The sequence below is a fragment of the Chinchilla lanigera genome, unplaced genomic scaffold (genome assembly GCF_000276665.1).
Source record: "Chinchilla lanigera isolate Chin_1 unplaced genomic scaffold, ChiLan1.0 scaffold00063, whole genome shotgun sequence".
NCBI classification, from domain to species: Eukaryota; Metazoa; Chordata; class Mammalia; order Rodentia; family Chinchillidae; genus Chinchilla; species Chinchilla lanigera.
This window is the reverse complement of record NW_004955464.1, coordinates 5771591-5785524: the sequence shown is the minus strand read 5'-3', so window position 1 is coordinate 5785524 and position 13934 is coordinate 5771591. Positions and strand designations below refer to the sequence as shown.

Sequence of the window (13934 nt, the reverse complement as noted above, 5' to 3'; positions counted from 1 at the left end):
TCTGTTCTGTAAGGTGATGATTGGTATTTTCCTATTTGTGAACTTGGCGGTTCCACAGGACATTTGAAGTCTTCCATGGCACAGTTTGGGCTGGAATCGTTTGAGGGCTGACATCTGACTTAGCTCTGAGTCCTTGGCAGCCAGTGCAGACTCTAGAGCAGAGCAGACTTCGGTGAGTCTTTCATGAGCGAGTGGCTAGAGGGTGGACACTCAGGCAAATGAGCGAGCGATGCCTTTCAGCCTCACAGGGTGTTAGTGAAGATGAACTCCACACCATTAAAGGTCATGGGAATGGGGAAGAGCAATGAAATGTGACAGATAAGATGTCCTGAGTGTTCAGGGCGGTGAGCAGGAGGAGGAAGGGCCGGAGGCTGGGATGTGGAAGGAGTGTGCCTGGTTGCACCTATCTGGGAGATAAGCGGGCCTGGGCTCCCAAGGGGGCCAGCCAGGGGCAGAGACTCCTCCATCAGAGGGCACTGGGGGCAGGGGTGGGGGGGGTTGGCACCAGTGGCTTTGGTTTTTGTTTAGCAAAATGTGACTGCCCTTGTTACTTTCTCTGATGAACTTTGCAGTGCATTGTCCTGCTAAAAACTTTGACACAGAACAGCAAAAGCACACGGAGAAAACGAATCACTCTGACCCTGCCGGTGTGAGGTGAGCACTTCTATAATTGAAACAAACCCTCTCCCGACATCTGTCCATGCACCCCGTGTGCACACACATACACGTGAGACCCCAGCGCAGAGCTGCAAGTGCGAGACACCACCTGCGTGCCTTGCCGGAACCTGATTGATTTTGTCCCTCGGCAGCATGTTAAATTGTATTTATCTGTATCATCATTTTGAAGGTGAAGGAATTTCAACTTAGAGATGTGAGGCCTTTTGTCCACATCCAAATCCTCCATCCTTCTTCCCTGCTTCCTTTCATAAAGGACTGAGTTCACTGGAAGCACAAAAACAAAGAAGTAGAAGTCTTGCCATAGAAGATGTAGACAGCGGCTCTTGAATATGGGTTTTATCTGACTCCACACCCGGAAGCAGCCCACATGAACTGCGCAGCGCGCTCTTGCTGCCGTGCGCAGCCCTGAGCTGCTCTCTTCCTCCGAGGAGCCCGAAGTCGTAATTGAAAGTGCAGCAGTGCATCCCCGTGACTTGGGGCTTGGCAGATGGGAAGCAAGCAAAGGCTGGAAATGTGCTTTGCAGCAGGGCTCAATCTTTTGTGCCACTGCCATTATGGGTGGAAGAACAGGTCCCTTATGGCCCAACACTCACAGGATGAGGAAGGGAACTCGCAGTCCTTCCAGCCAAACCACAGTCTCATGAGAAATAGATGTTTCTTATTCTGCACTGCTGGGGATTTCAGATGGTTCTGCAACCGCAGTTGACTGATACACCAGGCACACACTGCTGAGTGGGTCTCAGGTCCGTTGTTTAAAAAATACAGACAAGGGCCGGGGATATAGCTCAGTGGCACAGCACCTGCTTGGCAAGTGCAAGGTCGTGAGTTCGATTTCCAGTACCAAAATAAAAAATAAAAAATACAGACGGTAACCCCTGTAGGAGTCTGAAGGGTGACAAGCTGCAATACTGGTGGTGACTGTACAGCTAGGGTTAATTTGTTATCAGTCAGTGTAATTAGTTATTAATTTGTAACCTTCAAGTGATGTGATGTTTTCCAAATGACATAATGACTGACATAATTCTTTTGCTAGAATAGGACAGAAAGTTATAATACTTTGCAACTCAGAAGGGCAGATACTGCTTTGTGGGAGTGTTTTATCAGAGCTTGCGTATAAGACAAGTTTCTACAAGTCATATTAAAAAATAAATGCAAGGTCTCACCTGTGGGCTCACAACGTTCCTTTCCCTGTCTCTGGCCTTCACGAGGAGGCAGAAACAAGGCTAGGCACAGGCAGGGGACATGGAGGGCAGGTATTACTACACCATTTTTCAACAAACACTTATTGAGCTCTTTCCCAGTGCAGCAGCATTGTGCATGGTACACAACACTTAGTAATGAGCAGCCTTTATTAATATCATTATTATTCTCTCCAATGTTTTTCTAGTTTTCACTTCATTTATCCGTTCATTTGCTTATTCACCAAACATGTATTGATCACAAAGCGATGGAGACAAAAGGGCCTCCCAGGTGTGGCCTCGTGTCCACCTGGAGGACGGATTTTTTGTGCTGACTGATTTACATATGTCCTGATATGGGGTTAAGAGCTCAAAATTTGGAAACGGACAGCCTGAGTCTGAATCCCCGCTTCATTACTTACTATCTGTGTAACCTTGCACAAGTTCCTCACTCTGTCTGTCCCATAACACAGGGACACCAGCAATGCTCAGGAGATCAAGAAGGCAGAGCGCTCAGGGAGCACACAGTGAGGGCCGTGAGCTCATGTTGCTGCTTTCAAAGTTCAAGTGCATCACCTGGAAGGGACCCAGGAGACTCTTGTAGCCAGGGTGCTGAGCGCTCATGGAGGGCTGCACTGAGAAGGCCTCTGAGCCAGGAAATAAAACCTCAAGTACTTAGAGCTGGGGGCACGGGCCATGCCAGGGAGCACGGGTGCACGGTCACCCACTTGCTATCCCTGACCCAGCCTGAAACGGTTTTACAGATAGAGACCCGAGCCCAGAGACAGCCAGCTCGGAGTAGGCCCTGGCTGGGAATTCTGACTTGCTCCAGCTGATTTTCCTTCCCCCCCGGGGGCCTGGGGGAGCCAGAAAACATTTTCCAGGGAGCCACAGGAGCCTCTTCCCTGCGCTTGTGCCTCTGGGTTCAGTAGCTCGCACCAGGCTTAATTGGGCTTGGGAACATTTCAGGCGAAGTGTGGCCTGCAGAGAGCAGCGCTTGAATGGCACTTTTTGGAATGATGAATGTGCTTGTTTGGGTTTGAATGAGACGGAATCAGCAGATACAGTATTGCGCTGGAAACTGAAGGGTGGAGAGCTCTCCTTTTTCCCTTGAAAAAGCATGATTTTTTATATTGCAATTAAACAGCCCTTTGGGCTGAATTTGCTTCTCTACTGCTGACATTGAAAAATGCCAAACAAAGATAGCGGCTCCACTCTCCTTGAGACACGCCTCCAGGGACAGGGAAGCAGCCGCTGTCTCTCAGGGAAATGGCGAGAGATGCCACTGCTCTGGGAGCAGGGGCTTCGGACACCAGCGTGGGCAGCGGGGCTGCCCAGCCTGGATGGACATGACCTCTGGGTATCTGGAGGGCTCCCGCCCAGCTGTCCCCATTGGGGACCACGGCCCTGCCACAGGCTACCCATTCCTCCCTGGAGGCCAGGAAAGGCAGTTCCCATTCGCTAAGGGCCCGAAGTCCGTGTGCCTTTGATTCCCACATGAGGGCGTAGGGCTTTGAGGGCGGACCTGGCACAGAGCTCCGGTGAGGACTGAATCCTGTGGCATCTTCGAGGTTTGCTTGCGTCCAAAAGCTCTCCCTTCTTCAGGAGAATCTCCAGGTAGCTCAGATACAAAGCCACACCTCCCTCTCAGGAAGCTGAGGCAGGGATTTGATCTCCTCTCCTCTCCCTGAAAGTGGGGACATGAGATCAGCTCAGGACTAGACTGGGGCTTTGACTCCTGAAGGAGGGGCACAGGGCGGAAAGGATCATCAGAGACCATGGCAAGAAGCAAACTGGTAGCGTGGCTGAGAGCGTGGGCCCTGGAACCGGGCAGCCGGGAGGCCTGGGCCCCCTCCTTATTGGCTGTGGATCTCAGGCAGCCTACTGTGCCTCTCTGCCTCAGTTTCCACATCTGCAAATGGAGCGAATACAGGAAAGCACTGAGCATATGCAGGACCCTGTGAGCCCCAGGGAGGCCTTGTGCCCGCTGATATTTGTGTTGGTGACAACATCAAAATCCCCTGGGTGTCAGTGAGTCTGGGTGCCGGTGCCAGCAGGGGACCAGAAGCTGGCAGATTGGAAGGCACGGTGTGGCTGGTGCTCACTGGCTCAAACTGGGCTCTTTTCTAGGAGCCCCTGTTCTGCTCGTGTTGTGTAAGTCTGTTTTTGTTGCCTTTCACCAAGGATCTCGACCCATACTGGCCATAAATAATCCACAGTTGTTGGTTTTTTTTGTACCGGGAATCGACACAGAACGGTTTAGAAGAAGCCTCAGAGTTAATTTGTGTAGTCAAGGCAGCCTTGGATTAAGAACGCAATATCCGTTATCTGCCTTGATCCGCCACTCACCCCGGGGAACGGGCATCCTCTGCTCCCCACTTGCTCGATAAGGACTTGAGGATTCACAAATGGGATGAGAGACAAGAAGGCTGTCGGCACGCAGTGAAGATTTTCTCCACCCGTGAGTCACAGCACAACCAAATTCTGTCCAAACCGACCTCAGTTCAAATCTTGCCTCCATCTCTTTCTTTGGACAAACTGTCTCTTAACCTCTGGCCTTCATGGCCTCAGGGGTAGAGTGGAAGAATACCCGGAGAATTCCGGGTCAGAAAACCGTATGGAATTTCTGCTGCTGTCAGAGCTCACAGAAGGAAAGGGCTGGGCTGGGGGCCAGCACGTGCACAGAGGCAGAAACGGCCTGTGCTGGGCAGAGGGCCCTCCTGACGGCCTCGGGATGGAAACGGCCTTCTGGGCAGCTCATGACTTTGAGTGGGTCCAGGCTACTCAGTGGTCAGCTCAAAGAATGAGGTTTTCCTGGGGGCCTGGCCCATCCCAGCTCTCCTGGGATTCTTGGGGAAAGAAGGGTAGCCAGGCCTCTATCAGCTAAACAATCGTAGTGGCTAAAAGAAATGGTTCTGGGTGGTCCAACTGTCCAGGTTAGAGTCCCAGCAACACCTCCCAATTGCTGTGTGACCTTGAGCAAGTTGATTCACCTCCCAGCCACAATTTCCCAATCTGTTCCTTGAGCGGTTTTGTGAAGATTAAGCACTTAACACTGAGATTTAATAAGTGGTACATATTAGTGTTGTGCTGCCAGCTTACCTTATCTCTCTCCTCTTCGTGAGCTCCCTGCACTTCCTCCCTCCGACGTCCACTGGCACCAGACAGACCAACACCAGGCCTCGGCCTGCTCTGGGCTCAGGGGAGAGGGTTTCTTGGGGTTTACCAAGTCCCAGAGTGAACAACATCATCTCTGGGGCCCACAACAGTCCCTGGCGCACAGACAGAGGGCTCCCCAAGTGGGAGCTCTGGCTATTATTTTGGGCACAGAGCCTCATTCAGAAAGTAGATGAGTTTAATTACAGGAAAATGTTGAATACTGTGAGCTCCTTATTCCTATCACTGTGACTTCCAGACACCTGCTCCATTCAGGGGAAAAAAATAAGTTTAAATTGAAAAACGCTTCTTCTGCAGTCCTTAATCACCACCTCATTGAAGTTTGTGTACAAAATGTCACCTGTGAAGAAGCCATCAGAGTGGTACAAAAGTGTGAGGGAGGATCCAGGGCCCTACCTCCTCTGACCCGGCCAGGGACGGTCCAGACCCAAGGACAGGGTCAATGACACTCGGCCACAGGCTTGACAGAAAATGTCACATCTCTACGTGACACCTACAGAAAGTTTAAAGTCACATGAACATCCTTAGGCTAAAATGTTAAGGGAGGAATGTGACATAAAATTGTGTGGTCAAATGATGAGAGGGCAGGGCACCCAGGGAGAGAGGGGGGGCCCAGAAAGACAATGCTGGTCCGGCAAAGGGAGGAGGGTTGAATGGATCAGGCAAGAGTTAGGAGACAGGCAGGCTGGGGACACACTGCCCAAAGGAGCAGGTTGTATGGGCTGGATTCACACAAGTTAGGAGCTCCTGTTCCCATTCACCCTGGACACGACATCCTTAAGAAAATTTTATCTGATGGAATCCAAAAAGTTATCAAAAGGATAATAATCCTTTTGACCAAATGGAGTTTATCCCAGGAATATAACTTTGGCTTAATATTGAAAAGCCAATCATAGCTGGGCATAGTGGCACACATCTGTGATCCCAGCCCTCGGAGAGGCTGAGGCAGGAAAATTGAAGTTTGAGCAGGCAGTTCAATAAGAGACTTAGCAAGATCCTGTTTCAAAATAAAAAATCATAAAAAGGTCTAGAAATGTAGCATAGAACAAAGGCCCTGGATTCAATCCCCATAACCACAATAAAATAAAATGAAATAAAAGCCAATTAATGAGATTTACTGTATTAACAAACTAAAAAAAGAAAAACATATAATTATGTTTGTAACTTCTTTAACATCCACATTCGATTCATGATAAAAATTGCTCCCAGCAAACTAAAATAAAAGGGAATTTTCTCAGCCTAATAAAATGTATGTACAAAGCCTCAGCTACTTGATAGTGAAATATTGAGCATTTTCCTTCAACGATCAGGAATGAGACAAAGAGGCCCGTGTATTGCTTCTATTCAATATTGTACTCAAGGTTCTGACCAGTGTAGTAAGGCAGGAAAAATCTGCTTATAGATTAGAGAGGAAGAAGTAAAACTTCTTTATCCCTAAATGACATAATCATCTATGTGGAAAATTTTACATTTCTTACAAGAAACGACTAGTAATAGTAAAGGATTTTAACAGGGGTACAAAGTCAGCACACAAGCAAGTTGTATTTCTGTACACTAGAAGTGTAATAATTATACCATGGACCTTTGGCTTGTGAACTCAATTCATTCCCGAGGGCTGCATGTAACTCAGGTTGTCAGTTGAAGGCTCAGGCTCCTCTGCACAGCCTTCAAAGTCTCTCTCCTATGTACAGGCAGACCTCAGTGTCCTTTGAGAGACATTGGCCCGGGATCTCTCAACCCAATACAGGAAAGGATGTTGTAATGTTCCTTCAGAACTCTTTAAGGGTTAAATTTGTATCTGAGACTACCTGGAAGCTCAAGCAGCCAGCATTTGGGTCATAACTCAAGACCTTGGTTGTAAGGTAAAACTAAAATTCCGGTCATAACCTAAATTGTTCATACGTCAGGCCAGTCATAACTCGAGGGTTCACTGTATGTGCATACTAGAAATAAACCATTAGAAATTTGTAGTTTGAAAGTAATCACAAGGTGGGCATGATGGTGTACACCTATAATCCTAGCACTTGGAAAGGCTGAGGCAGGAGGATCACAAGGCTGAGCCTAGCCTGGGCAATTTAGTGACTCAGCAAGATTCTATCTGGGGAAAAAAAAAAAAATTTAAAAAGGGCCAAGGATAAAGTTCAGTGTGAAGGCCCTGAGTTCAATTACAAATGTGAAATATTTAAGGATAAATTTGTCAAAAGGGCTGGGCAGGGTGGTACACAGCTGTAATTGGAGGCTAAGGCAGGAAGATCACTGTGAGTTGGAAGCCAGCCTGCACTACATGGTGAAACTTTGTCTCAAGAAAAATTGTCAAGAGGTATTCAAGACCCAAACAACAAAAATTACAAAATATTGCTCAGGGAAATTGGGAGGTAACTGATGGAGAAGCACCTCGTGTTCATGGAACAGACGGCCATATTGTTAGATGTCAGCTCTCCTCAAACTGATCTAAGGACTCATGCAATCCCAGTCAAACCCAGCAGGCTTTTTGTAGGAGAAACTGGCAAGTCGACGCCAAAATGTACATGTAAATGTGAAAGGGGCTCAGTGGACAAAATAACTTTACAAAAGAATGACCTCAGGAGATACATACTGCTTGGTTTAAAAACTTTATATAAGGCAAAAGTAAACAAGAACATGTGTTACTGAAATAAAAACAGACAAATGAAACAGAACAGGGTCCTGTAAGGTCCACACATACCAGGTCCACTGAGCTCTGACAAAGGTGCAAGGACTCTCGTTTCCACAGAGGGTGCTGTATTGACTGTATGAGCAGAAGGCTGAACAGCAAACCTCCACCTTTTTCTTGTACCAGGTACAAAAATTAATTTCAAAAGATTCGCATCTCCAAATATAACAGCTAAAACTCTAGAACGTCTAGAAGAAAACATGGGAGACAGCCTTAATGAACTTTGGGTGACAAAGACTTCCTAATTACAACACAAACATTTCAAAGTATAAAAGAAAAACTCAATCAATTGGACTTTATTGCAGTTATAAAGGTTAGTCTTCAAAATAATTTGATAAGAGAGAAAATGAAAAAAATCAAGGCACAGATCAGCAGGAAATATTTGCAAAGCAAATTACTAACACAGTGATGGTCAGTGACAACTTTGTGGAAATACTAACAGCCCCTGAATTACACATTTTAAGAAGGTCAAATTTAAGGTATGTGAATTATGTCTCAGTAAAGCTTTAATCACAAGCAACGCATATTCAACAAAAGACTTGTATCTAGACTGTAGAAAGGACTCTTGCAGCTCAATAAGATGATAAAGTAAAATTTTTATTTGTTTGTTTTTTGAGAAGGGGTCTCACTGTGTAGTTCAGGTTGGCCTTGAACTCACTATGTAGGCCAGGCTGGCCTCTAACTCATGGCAATCCTCCTGCCTCAGCCTCCAAAGTGCTGGGATTACAGGTGTGTGCCACCATGCCCAATTTTTACAACTGAACATAAGATTCAGGCATATATTTCCTTTTCCAAAGGAGACATATGATTGGCAAATGAGCACCTGAGAGGATGCTCAAGACCCCTGCTCACTAGAGACATGCAAATTAAGGCTATGAGGGACACCGCTACCCACCTCTGAGCTGGCCCGAATTTGTGCTCCCTTGTGCCATCCCCAGGCAGCACGGAGTGGCTCCCCAGCTCCCAGGGTTTGAAGGAGGCTCTCTGCCCCTCTCCACCTGCACTCCCATTCTGGCACCCCAGGTAGCAAGCTCAGGCGGTCATAACCACTTCTGGGCCAGGCAGTGCCTGGAGCCAGACCAGGCTAGAGGTGAGAGAACAACCAAGGCAGTGCCTTTGGTGAGTGGCGGCAGCGGGCTCTGGGTGCAGGAACAGGGCATCAGGAAGAGGCTGGTTTCCACCTGAGCTGCTGTACTAGACTATTTCTGATTAGGTAATTTATAAACAGCACACGTTTATTGCTCCATAATTCTGGAGACCGGGAAGTCCAAGATCAAGGGAGCAGTGGATCTGGTCTCTCCAGTGTGGGCCTCTTCTCTGCGGAGGCGGTTTTTTTTTTCCTGCACCCACACATGGCAAGAGCGCCCTCTCCAGCCTGTCTTATCCTTAACCACGACCGTGAGGGTGGTGCCTTCATGACTCACTTACTTCCCCAAAGCACCGCTTCCTAACACCTCATGGGGAATCAGCTTCCTGCACTCGAGTCTCAGGGAGACACCAGCATTCAGCGCACAGCAGGGGCCTAGGGAGGGTGGCAGGGGATGAGCAGGAAGCACCAGGACAGGGCGCAGGGGCACAGGTGTGAGGAGGAGTGAAGCCGGAAGGTCTGGGAAGAACTCAGCGGGCAGCACTAAAGGGACTAGAGGGCGATGAAGAGAGAGGAGAAAGGGCCAGCCGGGTGGGGCGGGGCATGGCACTCACCGGGCAGCCAGTGTGTGAAGAGACACCAGCTCGCGCTTTGCAGATGTGTGGTTTGGTGGTTCGGTGCCCCAGACCTCACCCAGTGGCCACAGTTGGGTGTCTGAGGGCCAGAGAACGCAGAGCTGAGCGGGCAGCCGGGCAGTCGGCAGCGGAGGGGGAGTCTGGGAGCCTTGAGGGTGGAGACACTGCCAGGAGCAGGGCAAAGGGAACGGGGCGGGGCGGGCACGGGGTGGGGGGGCACGTCCTCTGAGGCAGGCCAGGCTCTGGGAAAGGCAAATGAGATCGAGCGGCTGTTCCCCTGCCAGCTCCTTCCTGGCTGGGCCTTGAGACGGCATAAGGAAGAACGGGGAGAGGGGGAGGACTCTGGCCCCGAAACTGGAGGAAACAGGCCTCACAGAGGTGCCAGACACAAGGGCCCCTTCCGAGCAGGCGCCAACCTGGTCTCCTAATGTCCCAGTCTGATTTTTATTTTTAAAGAATTTAGGCCAAATTCATCGCCGCCGTCCACCAACCTTCTGCTCTCTCGCTTTTCCCTCACCCGTGCACCCAGCGAACAGTTTCTGAGCTCCCTGCTCTGGCCGTCAGCTGGCACGGGGCGCGCTGGGCAAGCAGCCAGACGCAGTCCCTGCTCTGCAGGTCCTGCAGGCCCACGGCAGGCAGGGTGAAGAGGGGACTGGCGATGACTGGCAGGGCCCTCTGGCACCACCATCTCCCACCCCTTTCCTGCTCTGTTCCCAGCCTCAGGGTCTGGTCCCCGTGCCCTCCGACCCTCTCCCTGCCAGGCTACCCGCTCTTAGGCTCCAGACCCTCTCTACCACCAACGGCCACGCTGCTTGCTCAGGCCTCTGACCCTCAGACACACAGCAGCTTGCAGACAAGAGCCGCACCGAACTGCACACCGGCAAAGCGGAAGCTGGTGTCTCCACAGGGCCACGCCTCCTGCACCAGACAGACCCTGCTGCTGCCACCCGCCACTCTCCCTCAGCTCACCCAGGCTCCAGACAGTCTCACCTCAAAGGGGTTAGGAGCTCCTGGGTATGGCAGGTGGGTATCTGGGGTGGTGGGAGGAATAGCCCCAAGCCTCGTCCCCTGGCCTCTTTCCTCTCTCCTCCAGCAAATCCAACTACTCAGAGTCCTCCTGAGGCCACCTGCAAAATTGTTTTCAGATCTGTTCACTTTCCATTCTCCCTAAGTATCTGCACAAGTTCAAGCCCTCACGTCTGAGTGGTTCACCCTCCCCACCTACAGCCCTTTGGCTGTAAATGTCCCTAATGTGATGTATAACAGACAGGAGACTCTTAGTTGCAGGTAACATAACTGTAACTCAAACTAGCTTAAGGAAAAGACTGAATTTATGGGTTCATATAACTAAAAGGTTCAGTCTCATCTCAGGTGTGGCTGGGTCCAGAAGCTCAAGCAATGTTGAGAGGAGCTTGTCTCTCTGAGTCAATGGTGTATTTGTTTGTTTGCTTCCTTAGCATAACTCTTGGGCACCCTGTCTCCATGAGCAGCCTCAGTTTTCCCACGTCAAGACCAGCAGGAAGAGAGACATACCTATGCATCTCATCAAACTCCAGGAAGTAGTTTCATGGGCAGGACTGGGTTGTACACCTGTCCCTCCACTAGTCACTGGGATGCAGGTGAGTTCGGTTGCCCAGTGGGGCTCGCCAGGGCCCCTGCGCTGTCTCCACCTATGCCACAGGCACCGCAAGCAGGAGAGGAAGATTCCTCCTGCAGGAAACCCAGGTCTCCGTCAGGGAGGGCGGGATGGCCATGGGATTGGTGTCAGAAGAAACAGCTGGGCCTGCCTGAGATGGGAAAGCACTGGCAGAGAACAGGAAGCTCTGTAAAGGTCGACTGAGCAAAAGCAGCTGTAATTACAGTCATTTACACTACACAGTCTCTATCTCTGCCCAATTATCACGCCGCGCACTTGCTGCCACACTCAGTCACCATCGCACGTGTCTTCAGGTAGGTGTGGGGATAACTGCTCTGCGTGTAGGATCTAATGACACGTCTGCACGGTGTGCTGTCCTGACTGAGGCTCCTGCTAATCCCTGAAATAACATGGGGGGACCTCCCTCCCGGGGCAGTTCTGAGCTCACCTTGAGCTGACATCAGGATGAACCTGACTCCCAGCCTTGGATCAAAGCCAAGCCTGCCAGGCTGCGGGGTGCAGGTGGGTGGGAGTCAGACCCCCATGGGGCTGTCACGGGGCAGCCCAGGGTTCTGACTCCCCTCCTGCCACCCAGATGCCCTGCGTAAGGGGCCTAATGAGGGGAAGGGCTGAGCTGGCTCAACCCCGAGGAGGCCCCTGAGTACCCCTTCAAACCAACATCTCTCTTCCTCCAACTCCAAGATTGTCCCCCTGCTTGATAAATGCACCAACCAGCCTGTTATCTTCGATAAAGTTTCTCCTGATGGGGGCTCTTCAAGGACCTCGCCAAAGCCCCTGGTCACGGGTGTGGGGTGCAGAAGCTGTCCAAATCCTGTTTACTGACTGGTCTTAGGGAAGAAGCACACCGACACTCCTCTGAAAGCAAAACCGACCTAACTCCCGCGGCCTATCGGGGAAAGTCGTCTGTCCTGGAGTGCCCCCTGCTGGCCACAGCCTCAAACGGCGTCCCCGCGCTCGAGTCGCTCAGAGGGCAGTCAGTGGCTTGGCTCCTCAGCCCTGTGCATTTCTAGGGCTACCAGGCAGTCATCCTGGGCTTGGGCAGATGGCAGACAGGGCAGAGGTTAGACACACCCATCTCTGTCCACAGGAACGTGTCGGTGCAGCTTTCCTCCCTCTCCTGCAGACGGGGTGGAAAGAACATGCCCAGCACGAAATGACTGGGCCGTCCAGGCACATCTCCTCGCTTTGCTGAGACTCGGCCAGGCTGTGAGGTGGAGTTCAAATGCCTGCCACCTTCACGCGCTGCCCGAGTCGGATCACACAGATGTGCACACTTTACCGGGGGCCCAAGGCAGCACTCACGTGTCTAACGTGCCCATGGGGGCGATGGCGCAGGTCCGCCCCCACAGCCTGTCTCAGGACCTGGGCTCCGCCTGGCAGAGCCTGTTCAGATGTGTGGGGCTCTGATGTAGTTTTTCCATAAAACCACTCATATTCTGTATTGAAGCCGTTTCCATACTCCGAGATTAGTTCATTTCCAGCACAGGGCACCAGTCCCCCCCAACACACACACACGTTTGTCGACACGGTGGTGAGAGTGAGGGCTTGTCTGTTTTAAGGGCAAAATAGAAAGGTGGTGACAGTACATACCAGAGATACCAGAAAATCAAAACAAGAACCAGACACTAGCATGTGAACTCCTGGGCCCCACTGGGGATTTTTCTAAAATGAAACCCAACGACACCGTTCCCCGGGAGTCCCTCCAGCGTCTCAGGAGAGTCCAGTGTCAAAGAGGCTCATGAGCCTTCAAGACCCAAAATGTTGTCCCATACTTATTCTCCAGGAAGAGCAAAATTCTTGCACCCTCTGCAATCCCAAGCCACCTCCGGTCTGCCCTGAGGGTGAATCCCCCAAGCCCTCCCGGCCAACACTTCCTCGCCCCTGTGCCAGCATAGCCCTGTGTCACCTCTTGCAGCCACAGCAGGTGGCTCCTCAGGGTTCTGCCTCACACTCCAGGACTACAGCAGCTCTGCCGCCCACACCGCCCCCCAGAGACCCCTGGGAAAGGTCTCTTTCTACCACTGTAGTTCTGCCCTTTTCAGAATATTGTAGAAATGGAATCACACAACATGTAGCCTTCTGCAATTGGCTTTTTGTTTTTGTTTTTGCTTTTTCCTGCAGTATTGGAGATTGAACCTGGGGCTTTCATACTGAGCTACATCCCCAGTCCCTTAAATATCTCTTATTTGGAGACAGGGTCTCACTGTCACTAAATTGCCCAGATTGGGCTGCAACTTGTAATCCTCCTGCCTCAGCCTCCCAGAGTGCCTTCATTGTTCAATCTATCTTTTTTTAAAAAAATCACTTTAAAACATTAGGTCAGATCACTGCTCAGCCCTGCATATAGGCGTGGTAATCATTTAAGGAGCGGCTGTCTAAATATGGGTAAGGTGAGCTTTATCAGCCCTAAGCTGGCGTCACTTGTCTCATCCCCATTCAAGATTGAGGACACCACAGTAAGGGATTTATGGGGACGCTCAACTACCAACTTTTACTCCCTGGAATGGGCATCCAGAAATCTCCCATCATTGCCCCAAACCTACAGTCTGCCTGGATTCCAGCAGAGCCTCCCTGAAACTGAGACTGCCTCCTAAGCAGGAGCAATCATCTCATGGAGACCAGCTTAACTCCTCAAGCAATAAGGACTTCCCTGGAATGCCTTGCAAAACCAGAACTTAGATAATGATCACCCTGACCCTACCCCACCTCAACAGTTCCATAAAAACTGGCCTCATTCTTTTGTTGGGGGCCAGTCTGGTCTCCATCATAGCTGTGCGCCTGTCAATTCCTCAAGAGGAAGTCCCTGCCCCATTTTCTCTTACCCTCTAAC

At 50.5% G+C, this 13934-nt stretch overlaps 1 long non-coding RNA gene across 1 annotated transcript; it reads right to left on the bottom strand.

The window, feature by feature from the left end:
* Window positions 1-7645: 7645 nt before the first annotated feature.
* LOC106150079 lies at window positions 7646-9600 on the bottom strand. The gene is made up of 3 exons (XR_001236670.1): window positions 9427-9600; window positions 8621-8809; window positions 7646-7913 (listed from the first exon to the last, which is right to left on the bottom strand). It is a non-coding gene; the product is annotated as an uncharacterized LOC106150079 (long non-coding RNA).
* Window positions 9601-13934: the final 4334 nt, after the last annotated feature.